Below are 14,159 nucleotides of genomic sequence, written 5' to 3' on the forward strand. Positions count from 1 at the left end.
ATTCTGTGCAGATCAAGTGGCATGACTGTCTTTGTTACCTAGACGATGTTGTCGTGTTTTCAAAAGATTTCACGTCTCATTTGGACCGTCTCGAGCGTGTGCTAAATTGTTTGACTGCGGCCGGCCTGCAACTAAATTTGAAAAAGTGCTGCTTCGGGGCTCGCCAGCTTCCTATATTGGGACACGTTGTTTCGAAAGACGGTGTTCGTCCAGATCCTGCAAAACTCCGTGCAGTAGCTGAGTTTCCGCACCCAACTTCTCTAAAGGAGCTGTGTAGTTTTATCAGGCCGTGCTCGTATTTTCGTCGCTTCGTCCGCAATTTCGTTTCGATCATCTCGCCGCTGACTGATCTCCTTGCCGGTGACGTCATTCTTTCGTCTTGGACATCCGACTGTGATGAGGACTTTTCGACGCTTCGGCGCCTTCTAGTGTCGCCTCCGATTCTCCGCCATTTTGACCCTGCGGCGCCTACCGAAATTCATACTGATGCCAGCGATGTAGGTCTCGGCGCTGTCCTTGCACAACGAAAGCCCGGCAACCCAGAGTACGTTGTTGCTTATGCCAGCCGTACCTTAACAAAGGCCGAAAAGAATTATTCTGCAACCGAAAATGAGTGCTTGGCCATCATTTGGGCCATTGGGAAGTTCCGCCCATATCTCTGCGGTCGTCCCTTTTCTGTTCTTATGGACCATCACGCACTCTGCTGGTTGTCCACCCTTAAAGACCCATCCGGCCGTCTTGCTCGTTGGGCCCTCCGCTTACAAGAGTATACGACATTCAGGTCACCTACCGGTCTGGCCGTAAGCATTCTGATGCCGACGATCTGTGTAGGTCACCTCTTCAATGTGGCTCTGACTCGACAGCTATCACCATAAGTGACTCATCTTCGCTAGAAATTGCCGACATGCCCAATGAACAAAGGCAAGACCCTTGGATCGCTTCTCTTCTCACGCTTCTATCTGCACCTTCTCTGCGCCAAGCTTCACGAACGCTTCGCCGCCAAGCTCGTCCATTTTCCATCCGTGACGACATGCTTTACCACCGAAATTACCTTTCCGACGGACGCAAGTGGCTCCTTGTCATTCCTCGGCACCCCCGTTCGGAAATATCCGCCGCTTTTCACGCCGATCCTCAGTGTGCCCACGCCGGAGTGTTGAAAACTTACACTCGTCTTCGCCTCCGCTAATACTGGCAGGGTATGTAACGCTTCGTGCGTCATTACGTTCGCGCATGCCAGGAATGCCAACGCCGCAAAAACCCTCCACACCACTCCACCGTAGCGATGTAGCCCTTGCTCTGCCCCAGCCGACCATTCGATCGTGTTGGTATTGATCTTTACGGGCCACTACCAGTCACTCCAGCTGGTAACCGTTGGGTCATCGTGGCTGTTGACCACCTTACCCGCTACGCAGAAACATCTTCTTTAACTTCTGCGTCGGCGACAGACATTGCGTCTTTCGTCCTGCACCGTCTGGTTCTGCGCCACGGTTCACCTACAGAATTGCTCAGTGACCGTGGCCGTGTTTTTCTTTCCGAGACCGTTGAAGCCCTTTTTCAGCAGTGCCGCATTTTCCACCGTTCTACCTCGGCCTACCATCCGCAGACAAATGGCATGACGGAACGTTTTAACCGCACCTAAGTGACATGCTGGCCATGTATGTCGCGTTCGATCACTCAAACTGGGACCGGCTTCTCCCATTCGTCACGTACGCTTAAAATACTGCCATACAAAGCACGACCGGCTTCTCCCCCTTTTTCCTTCTATACGGCCGTGAACCTACCTCAACTATGGACACGGTACTTCCTTATCGCCCTGACACCTTCCGAAGCGACCACCGTCTCTCAAGCAGCAGCATATGCAGAAGAATGTCGCCAGTTGGCCCGATCATTTACAATCCAGAACCAAGGTCACCAGCAGTTCCTTCGCGCACCGTCTTGTCCAGCTCCTTCATACAGTACAGATTCCCTCGTGTGGCTTTGGGTTCCTGCCACCCCTTCCGGCCTCTCTACTAAACTTGCTTCCAAATACCATGGCCCATATCGGGTGTTTTGCCAGACCTCTCCGGTGAACTACGTTATAGAACCGTTTGCACCGACACCGGATATGCGTCGCCGCGGGCGTGAAACAGTGCACGTTGACCGCCTCAAGCCCTGTTACGACCCGCCTGTTGTGTCCACACCATGAGTCGGCAAGATGCCTCCTTTTTCTCCCTGGGATGATTGTAGTGTCACACCGACGCTCGGTGACTGTCGACGGTGACAAAGACGACGAGCGTATGTCGAAAGGCGCGTGATACAAAGACGGCAGACAAAGACGAAGACGCAAGAGACTGACGCGCTAGTTAAACGGTCGACCGGAACACCGACCTGAGCTGCAACGTACCCTTACAATACATATATGCTGCACTCTCGATAGACGAAACTCGGGGATATTGCCGACATGAAGATAAATGGCACAGCTTGGGATAAATATTTGCCCGCCTCAGTAAAACACGGGGATTAGGAAAGCTTTATTCCTGACATATCAATATGCCGAGGCCGACTGTCTTTATCCAGAACACATATGTGGTCCTGATAGTTTCCAAATAAAAATGAAAGGCACGCAAAGAGCCGATAGCCCGGACGATTCGCCTGTCGAAAGCAACTTCCTGCGAACACAAGTATTGTACAAAAAGTAACCTTTGGTTCTTTTGAGAAAATTCAAAGGGATTGTGTTTTGAGAATCCCGCGCAACATGACGAGGATCGATCGGCTCCTGCACCAGTGGCGGTCTACATTGTAAATTCATCAACGTCAGCCTCACACGCAGAAATATGGTATGAAATGCCAGAATATATATAAAGTTCCTCGAATCCCCTATTCCCCAGCCGCGCATTTACTGCTGCTATAATATATCATTAGATAACATAGTGCATATCAAAGTAAAGTTTCCTGAAATACAGCAGGTTTCCCCTCTACTTTCCATGAGGCAGTCGGCTTAGCAGGAGAAAAGCGGAAAATTCGCATCATTGAAACAGCTATTTTTATGCAACATTGAATTATACCGAGTGCATGATATATACTGACACTATATCATTTGAGCCTGCTGATATAATTACACATTGCGCAACAGAAGGTGAATTATTAACTGTTATTTATACATATTTTGAAATAAAGCTTTAACCACGCGCGGCGGGGATAGTACACTCTGTAGTTGATCGCGAGCTGTCATGAACTTATGCTTGAATTTGTGAACTGGTAGGCGCTGATTGTCTGTTTGAAGCATGCTTAGTATTAAGTGCCTAAGATTTGCGCGGTAAACTGCTATGAACCTACGAATGTAATGGTTCATTTTTTATGGTTAAAGGGTAACCTCTGAATTAAAACAACCTAATCATAAAGTTAACCTATAACATATCCTTAAGCAAACCCACGGTAAACCGAAGAGATCACGTGCCTTTTAGGGTTTAGATAACTGTCAAATACTTTTGCCAGTGCCCTCGAAACCCATCAATCCTAAACGACTATAAATTCGTTTCGCAGGTATAAGCCTCCGTGAGTTTACCTTTCGTACGGGGTCAAGAAAAGAGGCGGTGAGCTTCTATGAGCTTTCATCCGGATCCGATGCACTTTGCCCTGCGACCTTCTACTGCTTTTCATGCATCCCTAGAACAAATGGACAAAATATTTTTGTCAGAAACTTGCAGTAGTTATTATGTAGTTCAATCGATATTTACCAGCTTGAGCTCGAGGTCTCGGGCTTTAGTCGAGCTGCAAAAGCCGCATTATGATGGAAACCAAGCGCGAAAACGGAATTGTGTTTTGGGATTGATATGACAGCCCGAGGTGCTCTAAATAACCCGCGTACTGCTTTGGGAAGTAAAAATCCGCATGGACTATGTAATCTCTGCAAAAGCACTCATAATATACAGTGTTCCGCAACTTAACCGTCTTGGAAAATTTTCCCACCTTGACCGGTGGAAACATTTTCTAAGACGGTCCTGATAAAGTTGCTGAACCCTATATACATAGCTAGGTCTTGCTATTTTGGCTAAATGAAGCTGCAAGTGTACTACTGCCCCACACTTGGTTTGTATGGAAGATATTCGGTTTAAAGAACATTACATGCATTCACTCCAAGCCATATTTTTTTCATGCAACGAACTACAGCCGCTGGTATCAAGACGAGGGCTCTACAGAAGCCATAGAAAAAGAAAAGAAATGACCTCGACGCTTCTTGAACAACGGTCTTGAACGACGAGGGAGGGGGGGGGGGAGGGGGCGTGAAGAAGAAAGAAAACTGCTTCTCGCTGCACGGGACCCGCTGCCCCCCATCGGTCCATCTCTTCTCCCTGCGGAAAAGCGGAAAGAACCACGGGGAGGCGAAAGGAATCCAGGCACCCTACCGCGGGGGCGACAGGAATGCCGAAGCGGAGAGAAATAGCGGCGAAAAAAAATAAAGAATTGCACGCACCGCACACAGAGAGATTCTCCCTGCTTTTCCAATTCCCCCCCCCTCCCCCTTCTTGAGGTCGCGTGTCCAAATGGCGGGAAAACACCTCCCGCGCGAGCTAAGATGAGCGGCGCCACTCTGTCAATGGCCAGCCTCCGTGTGGGCGCGATGCCTACTGCCTAATTTTATCGTCCGCTTTTATTTCGCACAAATTCAATCTGTCTCAAGCTCCTGCAGCAGTCAGCGTTAGAAAAGAACAGCCCACATATGCAGCTGATGATTGCAGCCGCTCTGTACAGATTGTTCGTTCCGAAGTTCACCAAAACATGCGTAAGTACATGATCTTTCGGTCTTGATCAGAGGAGCTTTTTTCTCGATTCGATATTATACTGAACATAATAATGTATTGTTTTGGAGCATATGTTCATCTTGTTATACACTACTTGCATCTTTATATATATATATATATATATATATATATATATATATGGCCTGCGGCTGGCTGCGGTGGCAGAATTGGCTCATTTTGCTGCAGTCTGGGTCCTCGGGTATCTACTGCCCCAAACTGCTTCCCTTTTAATATGGAGAGACACTCAATGTACCGATCAGGTAAGTCCAATTAGCACAGATTTTGTTCTATACGACAATATACTGCAACTGTTTCTGGAGCGCATATATATATATATGCGCATCCTGTTACTACATACATTTTTTTTATAATTGATGTGTGCGAATTTCGCTCTGATTGCGCAGGAAGACATGCTGAGCCGACTTGGAAACGATGCTGCGGCGGGGGAATTAGCTCTTTTCGCGGCAGTGCGAGGTCCGATCTCCTCTGCCCCAAAACGCCCGTCTTTCACTTCTTCATATCAAAGTGCATGCACTGACAGTATACCGATCAGGTAAGTCAAATTAGCACTTATTTTCTTCTATACGATAATGAACTGCAACTAATTATGTATTGTTTTGACTTATGCGCATCTTGTTACTGTAAATGAATATTTTGTAATTGCTGTGCGCGCCTCGCGCTGATCGTGCAGGGAAGCGATATCAGCTGATCTGGAAACTGGCTGCGACAGTGGAAGCTCATTTCGCCGAAGCCCGAAGTCCTTGGTCTCCTCTACACTAAAACGCTGGCCTTTCACTTCTTCATGGCGGTGCACTTGCCGGACAGGTATTAGCGCTGATTTTGTTCGGAAAATTCGATTATCCGACTCACATCGATTGGACGCATGCAACCCAGTTAAATTGCAGTACCCTTCGCCATAGGAGTGATCAGAAGCTGTACAAGCATCATCGCTGCTGCCAAGTCGAAGCTCGTGCCAGGACTGAGTACAAGATTTATGCCAAGTGTTTTTTTTTGCTGCTGTAATGATGTCTATACGTGAAAATTGATGATTGAGTGATGCGGTATGCTGGCAAGGTGAGTGAGCCAGCACGTTCATTTTGTGGATTTTGGAATTATTATATGTGATGCACACAGATCTGAGACGTTTCACACTGCCATATGATTGATTTTGCTCTGTGCGCTTGCTTTCTGGGCAAGCAGTTGTATTTTCGTTATGCGGATTATTTCCTGCTTCTCACATGCTCATGAGGTGTTCAGCAACTTGTTTCAAGGTTTAAAAATTTACAACGGGTTCTATAAGCTTCTACGAGTTGGCCTGTCTAAATAGTCGTCTTGGCTGATAAGACAATTTTTTAAATATTGCTCGATTGTTAAATAACGAAAACAAACAGATGACATATCGTATCGCTTTTGCTGTAAAAGTTCCATCTAGTTTGAGAAAATTTAGCTATATTCTACAGAATAAACTTATTGCAGGTTTCATGTAAATATCGCGGAAACTGTTTGTTCTGCCGCGTTGGAATCCCTCATACACGCTCTATGGTAAGCGCGGAATCTTGGTTTTGATAGAATTATTAAATTGCAGCAGCAAGAACGCGCTTCGGGAGGATAAGGTTTGAGTGCGCTACGGTTGTAAATTGCCACATCATGACTCCAGCAAAACGAAGTGATCGCGCCTTTCTCGCGAATTCACAGATCCCGATTACCTATTGCGGCTTTGCGCTAATGCGTTTTCAGTCGGGTCGCATGAAAGTCAGGCGCATAAAATATATTGATGTGATAGTGCAGTTGGTGGCAGTGAGCAAATACATTATTTATTCTACCTTTCCACCCTATATTTGCCTGCAATGTAAAAGTCTAGGCGAAAATGAAATACTTAATTAAAAAACTTGTCTTCGTACAGTTGATCACAATGGAATCTGCCACAGATCCGACCAGTCGCAGACATCAAGTGATCGACAGGCGGCCCAAAGACGACCAAGCCTCAAGCCCATCTTCCATATGTGACACACGCGTGTTGTGTAATCAGTCTTATATCCACGCTCATTAAAAAGCAAATCGCGAGCTTTTTCTGAATGCTGTTGACAAATAAATATTTCACCAAATACTGCAGCTTCTTGACGCATTTGTATGCGCTACCCCGTTATATATGCATGGGCCACGATATATTAAATGCATAGCATGAATACCTGCACGAGGGACGATGCTGGCCACTAACCGGCGTCGGGAAGCAACCGGCCGAAGTACGGTCTTTCGTGAGCAAAATAGCTCGGGCAGATGAGCGGCCGACCATTCAGTAACGCTGGCAGATGGCCGGCCCACGTGCGGCAGGTGGTCGGTCACGTCGGGCCAGGAGGTCGGGCTGTAGTCGATTGCCGAATATCGGCCGACGTTAGGACAGTGTCAATCCCCGACGCCGGCCCTCAGTCGGGCGCCGAAGGTCGGCCGGTCACTTTTTGGTCGGCGAGAGAGGTCGGCCCTACTTTTGCCACACACTTTTTTTTTGCTTGGACTACAGTGAACTAGAATATTGGGTAGTGTGCTCACAGGCGCCGCTCGAGGTGTCCCCGCCGGTGTCGACGGGGAGCGGCGGTGCGCTGTGGCGCTGCGCGCGTCTCCACGATAAAGCTTACTCCACGGTAGGTGCCTCGAAGCGCACGCGCTCCACGGGTAAAAGCCAGTGCCGCGCTCGGCCGGCGTCGCAGTAGCCGCGCCGACAAATTGAAATATTACCGCGAATTTGCGTGGGTTTTGCTGAAATGGCTAAGTGGACCTTGAATTGAACCTTACATCTGCACTGTGCACATGTTTAAACAACGTTAATCAATGCGCTTGGCTCGTTGGGACGTTCACGTAGTGTATGTCACTGGTGCCTGCATTGCTTCGCTGGAAAGAAATTATAATGCACTGTATATCCGGGGGTTATACAGCTCTTTCCAATAATGCTTAACTTCAATAGTAATAGCATGGGATTCATGCCAGGGATACACGAGGAATGAAGGAGTATCGGCAGCAACAACTGTTTATTCACAAACATCCAAGCTGCAGCACACAAAACAAAAGGGACATGGAGATGACAGGTAGAATAAATGCATGTAATCCTGACAAAGTAAAAGGGAAGATGCATTACTTACATTTCGCGTTTTTCGCAGAATAGGAGGTGCACCGCAAGGTTTTCAAACAGCATTAACAGCTACTGCATACTTATTTGGAGAGACATAAAGTCACTGCTTTATGAAACATATGACCAGATTTGTCACCGCTGCATATATTTATGTTCACGCATTTTGCCGCTTATTTCCTTCACTTGCTCCAGCACTTCACAGCAGCGTTAGCAATCGCTTAGTTTGAGCTAGGTGTTTCGCCCGTTCTCGTTTTTCTGCCTGTTTTGAATTAACCCCTTTCACATAGAAGTGCAGTCTGGTGACTAAATAAAACCTTATTACTTCTTCAGATCGGCTTTCTGCTTGAACGGGGCAACCAACTTCTTTATGCAGTCTATTTCTAACCACTTCCAAAATATCAAGAATACTTTCAGTCTGTTCGTTTAGGGCCGATTCCTACTCTTCTGTTGTTACGGGTATATCGAGCAGACTTTTTAGTTTTCGACGGCCCATGAGTTACAACACCAGTGGGTTTCCTCTTTCTTTGTTGTCGTTCTTTCGGTATCTTTTTGAAAGATAGGCCGGCAGATTCGGCAATAGCATCGGTGCGGCATCGGGAAATGATGCTGGCTTCCCACGAGGGATGCGGACTTCTTCCCCGTTCACAATATGAACATAGCCCCGTAGAATGAAACGAGGTTCGAAATGAAGCTCACAAACAGCACAGCTACACAGCTCTTATCCAGCCGCTTGTCTGAGTGACGGAGGTTGATCTCCCACTGCTTCCTTAGAGCGTCATCTTTGGGAACGCCGAACAGGGCTGTTTTTGGGTCACCTTTAGTATGCACATAGCCAGCCTTGCATCCAGGCGCATAGCAATGGTTTTGGCGACGGGCCGGCATATTTTGGTTTGGGCCTATCTGCAGTGACGCGGTAAGTTTGTTGTGCGGTTATATGTGAATGATATATGTGACCACGTGAAAGCATCCACTAAATTCCTTTACGCCGATGACACTTTATTAGTATCAGGCAATCCTGAGATTTCATGTGCCCTGGCTAACCTTCAGGAAGCGTTTTTAAATTTAGTGATTGGTTTGTCTCAAACTTAATGCAAATGAATAGCACCAAATCCCGACTTGTCTGTTTTCGTAACCCACACGAAGATGTACCAAATGTAGGCTCTATATATATATACCCCTCATATTGCTCTCTGTGTTCTTGTCAACCTATAGCTAGCGTCCCGTCGGTTACGTATCTTGGTGTACCCATATACAGTGATCTGACATGGAATACCCAGTTGACCCACATTTGTAAGAAACTTAGATGTGTTGAATGTTTGTTGTTTAATTTGAAAATCATGATGCCTTTTTCTATCAGGCAACTAATCGCCCATGCTCTAGGAGTAGAACACCAGTTTGCCTTCTTTTGACAATCTTTTTAAACAAATTATAGTGCTAAAATATTTTTGGAGCAGTGCACACAGGCACATAAACACGAAACCGGTACCGTTGAGACATGTTCCTCGTTATCTTAAACCGAGAGTCCGCATTCATTACGGTAAAGCAACAAGATGCTATTATGTTCCAGCCATCTTCAATGAACTACCGGACGGCGTATTTTCTTTGACCACCCGCAAACCATTGGGAGTTGCTGTTCAAGCATTAGAAAACATATAATATGTACTGATGTTATCAGTGCATTTTTGATAGTGTGTTGTGCCAAATGTATTCTTTTTTGCCTCTGATGGAGTTCTGATGTGGCGCGAAGATTGCAGCGGCTGCCGGTTGTCGGCGCACAAGCCCGGCTGTGGCTTCGGCGCTTCCGTATGTGTATGTTGTTCTAACTATACTAAATAAAGATTGCTATTATTATTATTATTAGCAGTCTGTCCCAGTGAAGTCACCGGTTAGTACAGGCCACATGTCCGCTAACCCATTATGTGCGAAAGAAAAGCACGAAGAGCTCTGATCTCCAGGAAGAACACGCATACACTGACGCACGTGGTGTAGTCAACACTCACTTTCGACGGGAACTTAAACAAGAGCCTGAACTGGCCTTTACTGAACAAACACTTGAAGTGACCTCCGATAAGCACTAAAAAACATGTACACAACAAAGCAGCAACGAAGCCACAAATGCACACAACGCAGTGACAAATTGAACTGGCTGACAGCAACGGGCGGGGCAAAATCCTACCGTGAAGTCTACTGTGATGCCACCTGGTGTCGGCGCAGCGAAGCAGACGCCTGTCGACGTACGCGGGGCCTCCGCTCCCCGTAGAGCCGCCGCGGAGTGAGCACACTATCCAATATTCTAGTTCACTGTACTTCAGTGACTTCAGTCACGGCTGCTCAATGGAGGCGCACTTGGTGCGGCCCGTCGCGTCGCGCCTCAATGGCTGGGGAAGCGCGTATTGGGAGAAGTTATAGTTTCCACCGTCATTCTCCGCGGGGGCGCCACCACTCCAGGACAAAGCGCCGCCGGCACGCCGGGCACGGACGAGCAGACGACGCGGAAGGAGCGCGCTGGCTGGGTTGGCGCGTGTTATCGTTTTGACTACTCAGCATAACCGCGTGGTTCTGATAGTTCTGCATGCGTGTCATCGGTGCCTGTGTCAACAGCGTCCTAAGCGTATGCAGCACCATGCCAGGCAACTGCTGTGTGCCGCTGTGGACCACGAAAGCAAGAAAAGGTCGGTTACCATGAGTTCCCGTGCGATTCACAACGTCGAGCAGCATGGCTGGAAAACATATCTCGGGAGGGCTAGGATGGAGAAGGAAGCCGGTGGGAGCCGATTGACAAGTCACTGGTATACTCACTGCACTTCACAGATGACGATTATAGGAAGAACATAAAACTGAAGATCCTGCTTCCTTCAGCTGTCCCCTCCGTGTTCCCGAACTGCCTACATTACAAGGTAAGTTACTCACGCGGGCTCATGTTGAGCCAAACAACCTTGAAAAAATTAATGTGCGCAGGTCAATAGCTTTCTTTTCCCCACTTGTTATAGCTACACTTCATTTCCTCCTGGACAACCCCCCGTGTCATCCTGAAGCATGTGTGTTTCAAGATAGCTGCGCCACGATCACTTTTATGACGATGATATCAAAATGGTATGCCTTGCCCAACATCGCATAAGTGAAGCCATGGAAATACCAAGAGGAGCCGCTCTATTTGTCAGATGACGAGCGACTCTCTTGGTTAGAGTTGTACTTTGCCATATCGAAGACATTCAGGTCCAAGGAGGCACGTCGAAGCAAAGGCTAACCAAACAAACGTACGAAGTGACATGACAACCAGATCCATAGTGGCGCAAATTAAGGACCTTCTTGATCACATCAAGTATCTTACAACAATGTCTTCTGTGTGCCTTACTAGTGAATTGCATTTACCCGAATCATGTTTTCAGCTTCCGATACGCCCTAAAGCAGGCTCTGAAAGCGGGTCTATAGTATCGCTTTTGAGCAGCCTAAGGCAATTCAAAGGCGGGAACGACAAAGTTGACGCAAGGGCTCCAGTTTTCGGTAAGATGTGTTGTCGGGTAGCGCTCGTCCTGTACCCTGTCTTGTTTGTGTTTTTGTTCGCGCTACTATAAGATGTCTGAAGGGCTCCAGTTTTCACCTCGGAGAATATACTGAAGGTACCACTAGCAAAAAAGAATATATGGACTGAGATTATGCACATTTTGCCATGCTTTGTGCAGGTTGGCATCTTGCCAGCATCAGTCTGCAAATGCACCTATCAACAATAGGCAGCTATAAAACTTGGCATTCGTGATTATGAAAGTACCTTGCCAACTGCCATATCACGTCTGCTGTGAGAAAGTTTTCGAGTCAGCTAGGATTCATTCATGTGTGGTGTGAAACAGCAGCTGACATACAGTTAGCACCGATTGCATTTTTGGCTGGTTACCTTGCACGTCCATTTGAAGAGAAAGTATACGAATAGTTTTACAGAATCTCATGAAACATTTTTATTTATGCTGTTTTCAGTGCCTGCCCGTGTTTTCATTATTTATATATTACCAAAGTTTAAATAACTTCTAGTGCTTACTTTAGAGTGTCAATAATTTTATTTTATTAGCCCCCATCCATTTATTAACTTTGTGCCTTGTGATTCTTGCAAAACCCCGGACTTATCAAAATTCTTGATGATGGATGCCTAAGGTATCTGAAAATCACCATGCACCTTTGTTAGCAAGGTGATGAAGTGCCCGCAGGTCATAAGAAACAGCAAGCTATGCCACATGTTAGTTTCATCCCTTCTTCTCTATTTTGTGCAATTTCTGGAGTTGATTTGCAAGAGAGAAGACCGCAGTCACACTAAGGACCTAACCAAACTAATGCGACCACTGCTGACCAACTGGACAGGCAACATCAATCAGACAGTGGAAAAAATCACGCTTGCACGTAAACCTTTTTCGAGAAAAGTTCTTCGCTTGTAAAATAAGCTTGCGTGTCTTCTGTGCATCACGCGGCTTCATAATCAAACGAGAAAAAAAATTTCCTGAGCCTGCGGGCATGTCGTTGAACTGGCTGTCTTGTGTTGTTTCTTTTGCAACAGTTTGTGTTAGCTAGTATGTTGTGGTGATGGTACCCACTTGAATATTATTTCCAGTGAAAAGGGAGGAACAGGCTGAACAATAATAATGTTGAACGCTACGTCCTGAATTGTAAGTTTTCAGAAAAGTGCGCGCTGAATAAATGGCCCCAGACCATGTCCCGATTTCAAGATTGCAATACCTAATACGTTATTACAGTGGTTGAAACGCAACTAAATGGGTGTGCACTCAGCGAAGCACACGACTGCCTCGTTCTCGTTGTAAACGGAAGACCACGAATGACTTGGAAAAGCCTATTGATGATGACTTGCCTATATCACCTTATCAATAGCAAACTTGCACATAGCATCACATAATGTGTGAAACGGCGCTTATAATTCTAAATTGAGCAAGCGCCGACCACGCGGACGCCGAAACGAAAGCACAGCCACGGCCGCTGCGTGCAGCTCTCCGCCTGGACTCGTCCCGGAGCGGTGGCGCCGCAGCGGCGGCGATGAGAACTAGGCGCAATACGGCTCTTCTGGGCGACGCGACGGGCCGCACCCAAGTGCGCCTCCATTGCTCCATTGAGCGGCCGTGCTTCAGCACTTCAGGGCAGTCAAGACGGAATGGGCAACATTGAGTGGTGTGTTACTCTCGCCGCCAGCGACTTACTCTTGGCCTCTTACCACCTGGTTTGAGGCTTTTGACTGGAAGATGGCGCTACCTATATTAAAAAAATCAAAAAATGATATTTTTATATTTGAAATTGTGCAGTGGAGTACTACACACAGCGCGTACAATCGTTTCATGGTTAACAACTGCTATAACCTTACGTTTATAGTGTTCATAGTATGCCGATATTTTTGGCAAAATTTAAATGAAAAATGGCTACCTTTGGCGACATTTTTCCCGCCATCTGGCAACATTGACACAAAACTCTGTGGCACATGCTTTCTTACGCTGTTAACGCTGCAGCAACAGGACGAACAAAAAGCGCATACACAAGAACGAAACGCCTTTCGACCCTGACGAATTCATCGTCAAGAAGATTCTCGACCGGCGCGTGAGGCAAGGCAAGGTTGAGTTTCTGCTCAAGTGGGACGGTTACGGTGGCTGTGAAACCTTCTGGGAGGAGGAGAACTTTGACTAGCACAAAAAAAGCAGCGCCAAGCAAACGATGGCCGACGGCGGGAATGAACCAAAAGGCAAGAAGAATACCCGCGAATGTGTTAAGCTACGTGGCTTCGAAAGGGGCCTGGACCCGGAGCGTATCATAGGGGCGACGGTTTCTTCGGGGGCCCTCATGTTTTTCATCAAGTGGAAAAATTGTCCTTATGTGGACATTGTTCCTGCCCGTGAGGCCAACATCCGTTGCCCGCAGGTAGTGATACGGTTTTATGAAGAGAGGCGGGCATGGGAGACCTGAACCTGCGTTTAAGAGCCCCAGAACTCAGCCAAGGCTTAGCAAACGCGAGGCGATATAAATAAAATCAAATACCCCCCTTCCACAGCTGAATTGTTACTTTGCGCAGCCGAATTTTTTTTTTATTGCCAACACGGCATCATGCGAGCGTGAATGGTTTTAGTCATCGAAAGTGCATGAACGTCAAGAATGTGCTACAACTAAATAAGCTCAAACGGGGGCGCAATATCCTGCTTTCGAGAGTTAACCCTTTCAGAGTACATCGACAACTAATTTTTTCCTTATTGCTTTGTGTTAGTTTCACGGGT

The 14,159-nt window shown here is 47.0% G+C and overlaps 1 pseudogene; it reads left to right on the plus strand.

Annotated features, from left to right (window-relative positions):
• The first annotated feature begins 7,848 nt into the window (after positions 1-7,848).
• On the plus strand, positions 7,849-13,854 carry LOC146182852 (chromobox protein homolog 3-like; annotated as a pseudogene).
• Positions 13,855-14,159: the final 305 nt, after the last annotated feature.

Source organism: Amblyomma maculatum, chromosome 7, assembly GCF_055883805.1.
Source record: "Amblyomma maculatum isolate TAMU_Amacu chromosome 7, ASM5588380v1, whole genome shotgun sequence".
Classification (NCBI taxonomy): domain Eukaryota; kingdom Metazoa; phylum Arthropoda; class Arachnida; order Ixodida; family Ixodidae; genus Amblyomma; species Amblyomma maculatum.